Source organism: Oncorhynchus gorbuscha, unplaced genomic scaffold (genome assembly GCF_021184085.1).
Source record: "Oncorhynchus gorbuscha isolate QuinsamMale2020 ecotype Even-year unplaced genomic scaffold, OgorEven_v1.0 Un_scaffold_383, whole genome shotgun sequence".
Lineage (NCBI taxonomy): Eukaryota > Metazoa > Chordata > Actinopteri > Salmoniformes > Salmonidae > Oncorhynchus > Oncorhynchus gorbuscha.
Genome location: NW_025745232.1, coordinates 175001 through 195000, shown reverse-complemented (window position 1 = coordinate 195000; position 20000 = coordinate 175001). Strand labels below are relative to the sequence as shown.

General features: G+C 40.8%; 1 pseudogene; it reads left to right on the top strand.

Moving 5' to 3' along the window:
* Nucleotides 1–20000, top strand: part of LOC124018033 — a 142546-nt pseudogene that overhangs the window by 89382 nt on the left and 33164 nt on the right.

Below are 20000 nucleotides of genomic sequence, written 5' to 3'. Positions count from 1 at the left end.
TCTATTCTACTCTATTCTATTCTACTCTATTCTACTCTATTCTATTCTATTCTACTCTATTCTACTCTATTCTACTCTACTATATTCTACTATATTCTACTCCTCTCTACTCTATCCCGTTCCACTCTATTCTACTCTACTGTATTATACTCTACTCTATTCTACTCTACTCTTTTCTACTCTATTCTACTCTATTGTTCTCTATTCTACACAACAATATTCTACTCTACTATGTTATACTCTATTCTACTCTATTCTACTCTACTCGATTGTGCTCTACTCCCTCTTCTCTATTCTACACTATGCTACTCTATTCTACTCTACTCTACTGTATTCTACTCTATTGTACCCTATTCTACTTTTTTCTACTCTATCCTACTCCATTTTACTCTATTCTACTCTAGTCTATTCTACTCTAATCTACTATATTCTACTCTAGTCTATTATACTCTAATCTACTCTATTCTACTCTAGTCTATTCTACTCTATTCTACTCTACACGATTCTTCTCAATTCTACTCTACTCTACTCTATTCTACACTATTCTACTCTATTCTATTCTACTCCACACTACTCTATTCTACTCTACTTTACACTATGCCACTCTATTCTACTCTTCTTTACACTATTCTACTCTATTCTACTCTACTCTATTCTACTCTATTCTACTTTACTCTACTCTATTCTACTCTATTCTACTTTACTCTACTCTATTGTACTATATTCTAATCTGCTCTTTTCTACTCTATTCAAATCTACTCTATTCTAGTCTATTATAATCTATTCTACTATATTCTACTCTACGCTATTCTACTCTACTCTACTATATTTTACTATATTCTTCTATATGCTGCACTATTCTAATCTATTCTACTCTACTCTATTCTATTCTACTCTATTCTACTCTACTATATTCTACTATATTCTACTCTTCTCTACTCTATCCCGTTCCACTCTATTCTACTCTACTGTATTCTACTCTATTCTACTCTACTCTTTTCTACTCTATTCTACTCTATTGTTCTCTATTCTACACAACTATATTCTACTCTACTATTTTATACTCTATTCTACTCTATTCTACTCTACTCTTTTATTATATATTCTACTCTTCTCTATTCTACTATATTCTACTCTATTCTACTCTACTCGATTGTGCTCTACTCCCTCTTCTCTATTCTACATTATGCTACTCTATTCTACTCTACTCTACTGTATTCTACTCTATTCTACCCTATTCTACTCTACTTTTTTCTACTCTATCCTACTCCATTTTACTGTATTCTACTCTAGTCTATTCTACTCTAATCTACTCTATTCTACTCTAGTCTATTATACTCTTATCTACTCTATTCTACTCTAGTCTATTCTACTCTATTCTACTCTACACGATTCTTCTCAATTCTACTCTACTCTATTCTACACTATTCTACTCTACTCTATTCTACTCCACACTACTCTATTCTACTCTTGTCTATTCTACTCTATTATACTCTACTCTACAATATTCTTCTCTATTCTACTCTACTCTACTCTATTCTACACTATTCTACTCTACTCTATTCTACTCTATCATGCTCTATTCTAGTCTACTCTATTCTAAACTATTATACTCTACTCTATTATGCTCTATTCTAGTCTACTCTATTCTACTCTACTCTATTATGCTCTATTCTAGTCTATTCTACTCTATTCTATTCTACTCTATTCTACTCTACTCTATTCTACTCTATTCTATTCTACTCTATTCTACTCTACTATATTCTACTATATTCTACTCTTCTCTACTCTATTCTGTTCCACTCTATTATACTCTACTGTATTCTACTCTACTCTATTCTACTCTACTCTTTTCTACTCTATTCTACTCTATTGTTCTCTATTCTACACAACTATATTCTACTCTACTATTTTATACTCTATTCTACTCTATTCTACTCTACTCGATTGTGCTCTACTCCCTCTTCTCTATTCTACACTATGCTACTCTATTCTACTCTACTGTATTCTACTCTATTCTACCCTATTCTACTCTACTTTTTTATACTCTATCCTACTCCATTTTACTCTATTCTACTCTAGTCTATTCTACTCTAATCTACTCTATTCTACTCTAGTCTATTATACTCTAATCTACTCTATTCTACTCTAGTCTATTCTACTCTATTCTACTCTACACGATTCTTCTCAATTCTACTCTACTCTATTATATTCTACACTATTCTACTCTACTCTATTCTACTCCACACTACTCTATTCTACTCTAGTCTATTCTACTCTATTCTACTCTACTCTACAATATTCTTCTCTATTCTACTCTACTCTATTCTACACTATTCTACTCTACTCTATTCTACTCTATCATGCTCTACTCTAGTCTACTCTATTCTAAACTATTCTACTCTACTCTATTCTACTCTACTATATTATACACTACTATACTCTATTCTACTCTACTCTATTATGCTCTATTCTAGTCTATTCTACTCTACTATATTATGCTCTATTCTAGTATACTCTATTCTACTCTACTCCGTTTGACTCTATTCTACTCTAGTCTATTCTACTCTATTCTACTCTACTCTATTATGCTCTATTCTAGTCTACTCTATTCTAAACTATTCTACTCTATTATGCTCTATTCTAGTCTACTCTATTCTAAACTATTCTACTCTATTATGCTCTATTCGTGTCTACTCTATTCTAAACTATTCTACTCTATTATACTCTATTCTACTCTACTCTATTCTAAACTATTCTACTCTATTATACTCTATTCTATTATACTCTACTCTATTATACTCTACTCTATTCTTCTCTATTCTACTCTACTCTACTCTATTCTAATATACCATATTCTACTCTATTCTACTCTACTCTATTATATTGTACTCTATTCTACTCTACTCTACTCTATTATGCTCTATTCTACTCTACTCTATTCTACTCTACTCTATTATACTCTATTCTAGTCTACTCTACTTGTCTACTTGTCCTAATATCTCCCTGAAGATCTAAATACTTGTCCCAATATCTCCCTGTAGATCTAATTACTTGTCCTAATATCTCCCAGAATGTCTAAATACTTGTCCTAATATCTCCCAGAATGTCTAATTACTTGTCCTAATATCTCCCAGAATGTCTAATTCATTGTCCTAATATATCCCAGAATGTCTAATTACTTGTCCTAATATCACCATGAAGATCTAAATACTTGTCCTAATATCTCCCAGAATGCCTAAATACTTGTCCTAATATCTCCCAGAATGCCTAAATACTTGTCCTATTATGTCCCAGAATGTCTAATTACTTGTCCTAATATCACCATGAAGATCTAATTACTTGTCTCTAATATCTCCCAGAATGTCTAATTACTTGTCCTAATATCACCATGAAGATCTAATTACTTGTCCTAATATCTCCCAGAATGTCTAATTACTTGTCCTAATATCCACATGGCGATCTAATTACTTGTCCTAATATATCCCAGAATGTCTAATTATTTGTCCTAATATCCCCTTGGCGATCAAATTACTTGTCCTAATATCTCCCAGAATGTCTAATTACTTGTCCTAATATCTCCCAGAATGTCTAATTACTTGTCCTAATATCTCCCAGAATGTCTAATTTCTTGTCCTAATATCTCCCAGAATGTCTAATTACTTGTCCTAATATCTCCCACAATGTCTAATTACTTGTCCTAATATATCCCAGAATGTCTAATTACTTGTCCTAATACCTCCCAGAATGTCTAATAACTTGTCCTAATATCACCATGGTGATCTAATTACTTGTCCTAATATATCCCAGAAGACCTAAATACTTGTCCTAATATCTCCCAGAATGCCTAACTACTTGTCCTAATACCTCCCAGAATGTCTAATAACTTGTCCTAATATCACCATGAAGATCTAAATACTTGTCCTAATAGCTCCCAGAATGTCTAATTACTTGTCCTAATATCACCATGAAGATCTAATTACTTATCCTAATATCTCCCTGAATGTCTAATTACTTGTCCTAATATCTCCCACAATGTCTAATTACTTGTCCTAATATATCCCAGAATGCCTAAATACCTGTCCTAAAATCTCCCTGAAGATCTAATTACTTGTCCTAATATCACCATGAAGATCTAATTACTTGTCCTAATATCTCCCTGTAGATCTAACTACTTGTCCTAATATCTCCCAGAATGTCTAACTACTTGTCCTAATATCTCCCAGAATGTCTAACTACTTGTCCTAATATCTCCCAGAATGTCTAAATACTTGTCCTAATATCCCCATGACGACCTAATTACTTGTCCTAATATCTCCCAGAATGTCTAATTACTTGTCCTAATATCCCCATGACGATCTAATTACGTGTCCTAATATCTCCCAGAATGTCTAATTACTTGTCCTAATATCTCCCAGAATGTCTAATTACTTGTCCTAATATCTCCCAGAATGTCTAATTACTTGTCCTAATATCTCCCAGAATGTCTAATTCATTGTCCTAATATATCCCAGAATGTCTAATTACTTGTCCTAATATCACCATGAAGATCTAAATACTTGTCCTAATATCTCCCAGAATGCCTAAATACTTGTCCTAATATCTCCCAGAATGCCTAAATACTTGTCCTATTATGTCCCAGAATGTCTAATTACTTGTCCTAATATCCCCATGACGACCTAATTACTTGTCCTAATATCACCATGAAGATCTAATTACTTGTCTCTAATATCTCCCAGAATGTCTAATTACTTGTCCTAATATCACCATGAAGATCTAATTACTTGTCCTAATATCTCCCAGAATGTCTAATTACTTGTCCTAATATCCACATGGCGATCTAATTACTTGTCCTAATATATCCCAGAATGTCTAATTACTTGTCCTAATATCCCCTTGGCGATCAAATTACTTGTCCTAATATCTCCCAGAATGTCTAATTTCTTGTCCTAATATCTCCCAGAATGTCTAATTACTTGTCCTAATATCACCATGAAGATCTAATTACTTGTCCTAATATCTCCCAGAATGTCTAATTACTTGTCCTAATATCACCATGAAGATCTAATTACTTGTCCTAATATATCCCAGAATGTCTAATTACTTGTCCTAATACCTCCCAGAATGTCTAATAACTTGTCCTAATATCACCATGGTGATCTAATTACTTGTCCTAATATATCCCAGAAGACCTAAATACTTGTCCTAATATCTCCCAGAATGCCTAACTACTTGTCCTAATACCTCCCAGAATGTCTAATAACTTGTCCTAATATCACCATGAAGATCTAAATACTTGTCCTAATAGCTCCCAGAATGTCTAATTACTTGTCCTAATATCACCATGAAGATCTAATTACTTATCCTAATATCTCCCTGAATGTCTAATTACTTGTCCTAATATCTCCCACAATGTCTAATTACTTGTCCTAATATATCCCAGAATGCCTAAATACCTGTCCTAAAATCTCCCTGAAGATCTAATTACTTGTCCTAATATCACCATGAAGATCTAATTACTTGTCCTAATATCTCCCTGTAGATCTAACTACTTGTCCTAATATCTCCCAGAATGTCTAACTACTTGTCCTAATATCTCCCAGAATGTCTAACTACTTGTCCTAATATCTCCCAGAATGTCTAAATACTTGTCCTAATATCCCCATGACGACCTAATTACTTGTCCTAATATCTCCCAGAATGTCTAATTACTTGTCCTAATATCCCCATGACGATCTAATTACGTGTCCTAATATCTCCCAGAATGTCTAATTACTTGTCCTAATATCTCCCAGAATGTCTAATTACTTGTCCTAATATCTCCCAGAATGTCTAAATACTTGTCCTAATATCACCATGAAGATCTAATTACTTGTCCTAATATCACCCAGAATGCCTAAATACTTGTCCTAATATCTCCCAGAATGTCTAATTACTTGTCCTAATATCACCATGGCGATCTAATTACTTGTCCTAATATCTCCCAGAATGTCTAATCACTTGTCCTAATATCACCATGAAGATCTAATTACTTGTCCTAATATCACCATGAAGATCTAATTACTTGTCCTAATATATCCCAGAAGACCTAAATACTTGTCCTAATATCTCCCTGCATGTCTAACTACTTGTCCTAATATCTCCCTGCATGTCTAACTACTTGTCCTAATATCTCCCTGCATGTCTGACCATCCAGTGACATTGCAGTGTGTTGTCTCCCCCACCAGGTGAGATCCGCATGGTGTTCGTCCTCTACAGGAACCTGGGCTCCTACCTGTCTACAGATAATGCCAGTGTTGGTCTGGGCAGCGAGGCTCTCTATCCTAACTACTCTGTCATAGTCAACTCTCCTGTTATTACTGCTTCTATCAACAAGGAGAGCAACAAGGTCTATCTGTCTGAACCGGTGGTCTTCACTGTCAAACACCTGCAGGTATATATACCGGAGAATATGCACGGCTTACACACACACACACACACACACACACACACACACACACACACACACACACACACACACACACACACACACACACACACACACACACACACACACACACACACAGACACACATACACACACAGACACGCACACACACACACACACACACACATACACACACACAGACACATACACATACACACACACAGACACAACCAGTTTCCCTGTCTGAACCAGTGAGCTTCCCTGTGAGGAAGGGAGGTGATACTGTACACATAGATGAATGTTAACGGACACCATTCAATACCACTGTTTTGTCACGAGGACGAATAGTATGGATGCAGCATTTATGGATATACAACCACACCATAACACACAACCACACCATAACACACAACAACACCATATCAAAAAACCACACCATATCACACAACCACACCATAACACACAACCACACCATAACACACAACAACACCATAACACACAACCACACCATAACACACAACCACACCATAACACACAACCACACCATAACACACAACCACACCATAACACACAACCACACCATAACACACAACAACACCATATCACACAACCACACCATATCACACAACCACACCATAACACACAACCACACCATAACACACAACCACACCATATCACACAACCACACTATAACAAACAACCACACCATAACACACAACCACGCCATAACACACAACCACACCATAACACACAACCACACCATAACACACAACCACACCATAACACACAACCACACCATAACACACAACCACACCATAACACCCAACCACACCATATCACACATCCACACCATATCACACAACCACACCATAACACACAACCACACCATAACACCCAACCACACCATAACACCCAACCACACCATAACACACAACCACACCATAACACACAACCATAACACAAAACCACACCATAACACACAACCACACAACCACACCATATCACACAACCACACCATAACACACAACCACACCATAACACACAACAACACCATAACACACAACCACACCATATCACACAAACACACCATAACACACAACAACACCATAACACACAACCACACCATAACACACAACCACACCATAACACACAACCACACCATAACACACAACCACACCATATCACACAACCACACCATATCACACAACCACACCATAACACACAACCACACCATAACACACAACCACACCATAACACACAACCACACCATAACACACAACCACACCATAACACACAACCACACCATAACACACAACCACACCATAACACACAACCACACCATAACACACAACCACACCATAACACACAACCACACCATATCACACAACCACACCATAACACACAACCACACCATAACACACAACCACACCATATCACACAACCACACTATAACAAACAACCACACCATAACACACAACCACACCATAACACACAACCACACCATAACACACAACCACACCATAACACACAACCACACCATATCACACAACCACACCATAACACACAACCACACCATAACACACAACCACACCATATCACACAACCACACTATAACACACAACCACACCATAACACACAACCACACCATAACACACAACCATAACACAAAACCACACCATAACACACAACCACACAACCACACCATATCACACAACCACACCATAACACACAACCACACCATAACACACAACAACACCATAACACACAACCACACCATATCACACAAACACACCATAACACACAACAACACCATAACACACAACCACACCATAACACACAACCACACCATAACACACAACCACACCATAACACACAACCACACCATATCACACAACCACACCATAACACACAACCACACCATATCACACAACCACACCATATCACACAACCACACCATAACACACAACCACACCTTAACACACAACCACACAACCACACCATAACACACAACCACACCATATCACACAACCACACCATATCACACAACAACACCATAACACACAACCACACCTTATCACACCATAACACACAACCACACCATATCACACAACCACACAACCACACCATAACACACAACCATAACACACAACCACACAACCACACCATAACACACAACCACACCATAACACACAACCACACCATAACACACAACCATAGCACACAATCATAACACACAACCACACCATAACACACAACCACACCATATCACACCATAACACACAACCAAAACACACGACCACACCATAACACACAACCACACCATAACACTCAACCACACCATATCACACACACAACCATAACACACAGCCACACCATAACACACAACCACACCATAACACACAACCACACCATATCACACAACCACACCATAATACACATCCACACCATAACACACACACAACCACACTATAACACACAACCACACAACCACACCGTAACACACAACCACACCATAACACACAACCACACCATAACACACAACCACACCATAACGCACAACCACACCATAACACACAACCACACCATATCACACAACCACACCATAACACACAACCACACCATAACACACAACCACACCATAATACACAACCACACCGTAACACACAACCACACCACAACACACAACCACACCATATCACACAACCATAACACAAAACCACACCATAACACACAACCACACCATAACACACAACCATAACACACAACCACACCATAACACACAACAACACCATAATACACAACCACACCGTAACACACAACCACACCGTAACACACAACCACACCATATCACACAACCATAACACACAACCACACCATAACACACAACCACACCATATCACACAACCACACCATATCACACAACCATAACACAAACCACACCATAACACACAACCACACCATATCACACAACAACAACACACAACCACACCATATCACACAACCACACCATAATACACAACCACACCATAACACACAACCACACCATAAACACAACCACACAACCACACCATAACACACAACCACACCATATCACACAACCACACCATAACACACAACCACACCATAACACACAACCACACCATATCACACAACCACACCATATCACACAACAACAACACACAACCACACCATAACACACAACCACACCATAACACACAACCACACCATAACACACAACCATAACACACAACCACACCATAACACACAACCACACCATATCACACAACCACACCATATCACACAACCACACCATAACACACAACCATAACACACAACCACACCATAACACACAACCACACCATAACACACAACCACACCATATCACACAACCACACCATAACACACAACCATAACACACAACCACACCATAACACACAACCACACCATAACACACAACCACACCATATCACACAACCACACCATATCACACAACCACACCATAACACACAACCATAACACACAACCACACCATAACACACAACCACACCATAACACACAACCACACCATATCACACAACCACACCATAACACACAACCATAACACACAACCACACCATAACACACAACCACACCATAACACACAACCACACCATATCACACAACCACACCATAACACACAACCATAACACACAACCACACCATAACACACAACCACACCATAACACACAACCACACCATATCACACAACCACACCATATCACACAACCACACCATAACACACAACCATAACACACAACCACACCATAACACACAACCACACCATAACACACAACCACACCTATAACACACAACCACACCATAACACACAACCACACCATATCACACAAACATAACACACAACAACACCACAACACACAACCACACCATATCACACAACCACACCATAACACACAACCATAACACACAACCACACCATAACACACAAACATAACACACAACCACACCATAACACACAACCACACCATAACACACAACCACACCATAACACACAACCACACCATAACACACAACCACACCATAACACACAACCACACCATATCACACAACCACACCATAACACACAACCACACCATAACACACAACCTCACCATAACACACAACCACACCATATCACACAACCACACCATATCACACAACCTCACCATAACACACAACCACACCATAACACACAACCACACCATATCACACAACCTCACCATAACACACAACCTCACCATAACACACAACCACACCATAACACACAACCACAACACACAACCACACCATAACACAACCACACCATAACACACAACCACAACACACAACCACACCATAACACACAACCACACCATAACACACAACATCACAACTACACCATATCACACAACCACACCATAGCACACAACCATAACACACAACCACACCGTAACACACAACCACACCATAACACACAACCACACCATAACACACAACCACACCATAACACACAACCACACCATATCACACAACCACACCATATCACACAACCACACCATAACACACAACCACACCGTAACACACAACCACACCATAACACACAACAACACCATAACACACAACCATAACACACAACCACACCATAACACACAACCACACCATATCACACAACAACACCATAACACACAACCATAACACACAACCACACCATAACACACAACCACACCATATCACACAACAACACCATAACACACAACAACACCGTAACACACAACCATAACACACAACCACACCATATCACACAACAACACCATAACACACAACCACACCGTAACACACAACCACACCGTAACACACAACCACACCATAACACACAACCACACCATAACACACAACCACACCATAACACACAACCACACCATATCACACAACAACACCATAACACACAACCACACCATAACACACAACCATAACACACAACCACCCCATAACACACAACCACACCATAACACACAACAATACAACCACACCATATCACACAACCACACCATAACACACAACCATAACACACAACCATAACACACAACCACACCATAACACACAACAACACCATAACACACAACCACACCATAACACACAACCACACAACCACACCATAACACACAACCTCACAACCACACCATAACACACAACCTCACAACCACACCATAACACACAACCACACCATAACACACAACCACACCATATCACACAAACACACCATAACACACAACCACACCATAACACACAACCACACAACCACACCATAACACACAACCTCACAACCACACCATAACACACAACCACACCATATCACACAACCACACCATAACACACAACCACACCATAACACACAACCACACAACCACACCATAACACACAACCTCACAACCACACCATAACACACAACCACACAACCACACCATAACACACAACCTCACAACCACACCATAACACACAACCACACCATAACACACAACCACACCATATCACACAACCACACCATAACACACAACCACACCATAACACACAACCTCACCATAACACACAACCTCACAACCACACCATAACACACAACCTCACAACCACACCATAACACACAACCTCACAACCTCACCATAACACACAACCTCACCATATCACACAACCACACCATATCACACAACCACACCATAACACACAACCACACCATAACACACAACCACACAACCACACCATAACACACAACCTCACAACCACACCATAACACACAACCACACCATATCACACAACCACACCATAACACACAACCACACCATAACACACAACCTCACCATAACACACAACCTCACAACCACACCATAACACACAACCTCACAACCACACCATAACACACAACCTCACAACCTCACCATAACACACAACCTCACAACCACACCATAACACACAACCACACAACCACACCATAACACACAACCATAACACACAACCACACCATAACACACAACCTCACCATAACACACAACCACACCATAACACACAACCTCACCATAACACACAACCACACCATAACACACAACCTCACCATAACACACAACCACACCATAACACACAACCACACCATATCACACAACAACACCATAACACACAACCTCACCATAACACACAACCACACCATAACACACAACCTCACCATAACACACAACCACACCATATCACACAACCACACCATAACACACAACCACACCATAACACACAACCTCACAACCACACCATAACACACAACCTCACCATAACACACAACCACACCATAACACACAACCTCACCATAACACACAACCTCACCATAACACACAACCACACCATAACACACAACCTCACCATAACACACAACCACACCATAACACACAACCTCACCATAACACACAACCACACCATAACACACAACCACACCATATCACACAACCTCACCATAACACACAACCACAACCTCACAACCTCACCATAACACACAACCACAACCTCACAACCTCACCATAACACACAACCACAACCTCACAACCTCACCATAACACACAACCACAACCTCACAACCACACCATAACACACAACCACAACCTCACAACCTCACCATAACACACAACCACAACCTCACAACCACACCATAACACACAACCACACCATAACACACAACCACAACACACAACCACACCATAACACACAACCACACCATAACACACAACCACAACACACAACCTCACCATAACACACAACCTCACCATAACACGTTCAGAAACACTGATACAAATGTTCCACACCATAACACACAACCTCACCATAACACACAACCTCACCATAACACACAACCTCACCATAACACACAACCTCACCATAACACACAACCTCACCATAACACACAACCTCACCATAACACACAACCACAACATAACACACAACCACACCATAACACACAACCACACCATAACACACAACCATAACATAACACACAACCTCACCATAACACACAACCACACCATAACACACAACCACACCATAACACACAACCACACCATAACACACAACCACACCATAACACACAACCATAACATAACACACAACCACACCATAACACACAACCATAACATAACACACAACCTCACCATAACACACAACCACACCATAACACACAACCACACCATAACACACAACCACACCATAACACACAACCACACCATAACACACAACCATAACATAACACACAACCACACCATAACACACAACCACACCATAACACACAACCACACCATAACACACAACCACACCATAACACACAACCACACCATAACACACAACCACACCATAACACACAACCACAACACACAACCTCACCATAACACACAACCTCACCATAACACACAACCACACCATAACACACAACCTCACCATATCACACAACAACACCATAACACACAACCACACCATAACACACAACCTCACCATAACACACAACCACAACCTCACAACCACACCATAACACACAACCACAACACACAACCTCACCATAACACACAACCACACCATAACACACAACCACACCATAACACACAACCTCACCATAACACACAACCTCACCATAACACACAACCTCACCATAACACACAACCTCACCATAACACACAACCTCACCATAACACACAACCACACAACCTCACCATAACACACAACCTCACCATAACACACAACCACACCATAACACACAACCTCACCATAACACACAACCACACAACCACACCATAACACACAACCTCACCATAACACACAACCACACAACCTCACCATAACACACAACCTCACCATAACACACAACCTCACCATAACACACAACCACACAACCTCACCATAACACACAACCTCACCATAACACACAACCTCACCATAACACACAACCTCACCATAACACACAACCTCACCATAACACACAACCACACCATAACACACAACCTCACCATAACACAACCACACCATAACACACAACCACACCATAACACACAACCACACCATAACACACAACCACACCATAACACACAACCACACCATAACACACAACCACACCATAACACACCATAACACACAACCTCACCATAACACACAACCACACCATATCACACAACCATAACACAAAACCACACCATAACACACAACCACACCATATCACACAACAACAACACACAACCACACCATATCACACAACCACACCATAATACACAACCACACCATAACACACAACCACACCATAACACACAACCACACAACCACACCATAACACACAACCACACCATATCACACAACCACACCATAACACACAACCACACCATAACACACAACCACACCATATCACACAACCACACCATATCACACAACAACAACACACAACCACACCATAACACACAACCACACCATAACACACAACCATAACACACAACCACACCATAACACACAACCACACCATATCACACAACCACACCATATCACACAACCACACCATAACACACAACCATAACACACAACCACACCATAACACACAACCACACCATAACACACAACCACACCATATCACACAACCACACCATAACACACAACCATAACACACAACCACACCATAACACACAACCACACCATAACACACAACCACACCATATCACACAACCACACCATATCACACAACCACACCATAACACACAACCATAACACACAACCACACCATAACACACAACCACACCATAACACACAACCACACCATATCACACAACCACACCATAACACACAACCATAACACACAACCACACCATAACACACAACCACACCATAACACACAACCACACCATATCACACAACCACACCATAACACACAACCATAACACACAACCACACCATAACACACAACCACACCATAACACACAACCACACCATATCACACAACCACACCATATCACACAACCACACCATAACACACAACCATAACACACAACCACACCATAACACACAACCACACCATAACACACAACCACACCATAACACACAACCACACCATAACACACAACCACACCATATCACACAAACATAACACACAACAACACCACAACACACAACCACACCATATCACACAACCACACCATAACACACAACCATAACACACAACCACACCATAACACACAAACATAACACACAACCACACCATAACACACAACCACACCATAACACACAACCACACCATAACACACAACCACACCATAACACACAACCACACCATAACACACAACCACACCATATCACACAACCACACCATAACACACAACCACACCATAACACACAACCTCACCATAACACACAACCACACCATATCACACAACCACACCATATCACACAACCTCACCATAACACACAACCACACCATAACACACAACCACACCATATCACACAACCTCACCATAACACACAACCTCACCATAACACACAACCACACCATAACACACAACCACAACACACAACCACACCATAACACAACCACACCATAACCCACAACCACAACACACAACCACACCATAACACACAACCACACCATAACACACAACATCACAACTACACCATATCACACAACCACACCATAGCACACAACCATAACACACAACCACACCGTAACACACAACCACACCATAACACACAACCACACCATAACACACAACCACACCATAACACACAACCACACCATATCACACAACCACACCATATCACACAACCACACCATAACACACAACCACACCGTAACACACAACCACACCATAACACACAACAACACCATAACACACAACCATAACACACAACCACACCATAACACACAACCACACCATATCACACAACAACACCATAACACACAACCATAACACACAACCACACCATAACACACAACCACACCATATCACACAACAACACCATAACACACAACAACACCGTAAACACACAACCATAACACACAACCACACCATATCACACAACAACACCATAACACACAACCACACCGTAACACACAACCACACCGTAACACACAACCACACCATAACACACAACCACACCATAACACACAACCACACCATAACACACAACCACACCATATCACACAACAACACCATAACACACAACCACACCATAACACACAACCATAACACACAACCACCCCATAACACACAACCACACCATAACACACAACAATACAACCACACCATATCACACAACCACACCATAACACACAACCATAACACACAACCATAACACACAACCACACCATAACACACAACAACACCATAACACACAACCACACCATAACACACAACCAAACAACCACACCATAACACACAACCTCACAACCACACCATAACACACAACCTCACAACCACACCATAACACACAACCACACCATAACACACAACCACACCATATCACACAACCACACCATAACACACAACCACACCATAACACACAACCACACAACCACACCATAACACACAACCTCACAACCACACCATAACACACAACCACACCATATCACACAACCACACCATAACACACAACCACACCATAACACACAACCACACAACCACACCATAACACACAACCTCACAACCACACCATAACACACAACCACACAACCACACCATAACACACAACCTCACAACCACACCATAACACACAACCACACCATAACACACAACCACACCATATCACACAACCACACCATAACACACAACCACACCATAACACACAACCTCACCATAACACACAACCTCACAACCACACCATAACACACAACCTCACAACCACACCATAACACACAACCTCACAACCTCACCATAACACACAACCTCACCATATCACACAACCACACCATATCACACAACCACACCATAACACACAACCACACCATAACACACAACCACACAACCACACCATAACACACAACCTCACAACCACACCATAACACACAACCACACCATATCACACAACCACACCATAACACACAACCACACCATAACACACAACCTCACCATAACACACAACCTCACAACCACACCATAACACACAACCTCACCATATCACACAACCACACCATAACACACAACCACACCATAACACACAACCTCACCATAACACACAACCTCACAACCACACCATAACACACAACCTCACAACCTCACCATAACACACAACACAACCACACCATAACACACAACCACACAACCACACCATAACACACAACCATAACACACAACCACACCATAACACACAACCTCACCATAACACACAACCACACCATAACACACAACCTCACCATAACACACAACCACACCATAACACACAACCTCACCATAACACACAACCACACCATAACACACAACCACACCATATCACACAACAACACCATAACACACAACCTCACCATAACACACAACCACACCATAACACACAACCTCACCATAACACACAACCACACCATATCACACAACCACACCATAACACACAACCACACCATAACACACAACCTCACAACCACACCATAACACACAACCTCACCATAACACACAACCACACCATAACACACAACCTCACCATAACACACAACCTCACCATAACACACAACCACACCATAACACACAACCTCACCATAACACACAACCACACCATAACACACAACCTCACCATAACACACAACCACACCATAACACACAACCACACCATATCACACAACCTCACCATAACACACAACCACAACCTCACAACCTCACCATAACACACAACCACAACCATCACAACCTCACCATAACCACAACCACAACCTCACAACCTCACCATAAACACAACCACAACCTCACAACCACACCATAACACACAACCACAACCTCACAACCTCACCATAACACACAACCACAACCTCACAACCACACCATAACACACAACCACACCATAACACACAACCACAACACACAACCACACCATAACACACAACCACACCATAACACAACCACAACACACAACCTCACCATAACACACAACCTCACCATAACACGTTCAGAAACACTGATACAAATGTTCCACACCATAACACACAACCTCACCATAACACACAACCTCACCATAACACACAACCAACCTCACCATAACACACAACCTCACCATAACACACAACCTCACCATAACACACAACCACAACATAACACACAACCACACCATAACACACAACCACACCATAACACACAACCATAACATAACACACAACCTCACCATAACACACAACCACACCATAACACACAACCACACCATAACACACAACCACACCATAACACACAACCACACCATAACACACAACCATAACATAACACACAACCTCACCATAACACACAACCACCATAACACACAACCTCACCATAACACACAACCACACCATAACACACAACCACACCATAACACACAACCACACCATAACACACAACCATAACATAACACACAACCACACCATAAACACAACCACACCATAACACACAACCACACCATAACACACAACCACACCATAACACACAACCACACCATAACACACAACCACACCATAACACACAATAACACACAACCTCACCATAACACACAACCTCACCATAACACACAACCACACCATAACACACAACCTCACCATATCACACAACAACACCATAACACACAACCACACCATAACACACAACCTCACCATAACACACAACCACAACCTCACAACCACACCATAACACACAACCACAACACACAACCTCACCATAACACACAACCACACCATAACACACAACCACACCATAACACACAACCTCACCATAACACACAACCTCACCATAACACACAACCTCACCATAACACACAACCTCACCATAACACACAACCTCACCATAACACACAACCACACAACCTCACCATAACACACAACCTCACCATAACACACAACCACACCATAACACACAACCTCACCATAACACAACAACCATAACACACAACCTCACCATAACACACACACAACCTCACCATAACACACAACCTCACCATAACACACAACCTCACCATAACACACAACCACACAACCTCACCATAACACACAACCTCACCATAACACACAACCTCACCATAACACACAACCTCACCATAACACACAACCTCACCATAACACACAACCACACCATAACACACAACCTCACCATAACACACAACCACACCATAACACACAACCACACCATAACACACAACCACACCATAACACACAACCACACCATAACACACAACCACACCATAACACACAACCACACCATAACACACCATAACACACAACCTCACCATAACACACAACCACACCATAACACACCATAACACACAACCACACCATAACACACAACCACACCATATCACACAACCACACAACCACACAACCACACAACCACACAACCACACAACCACAC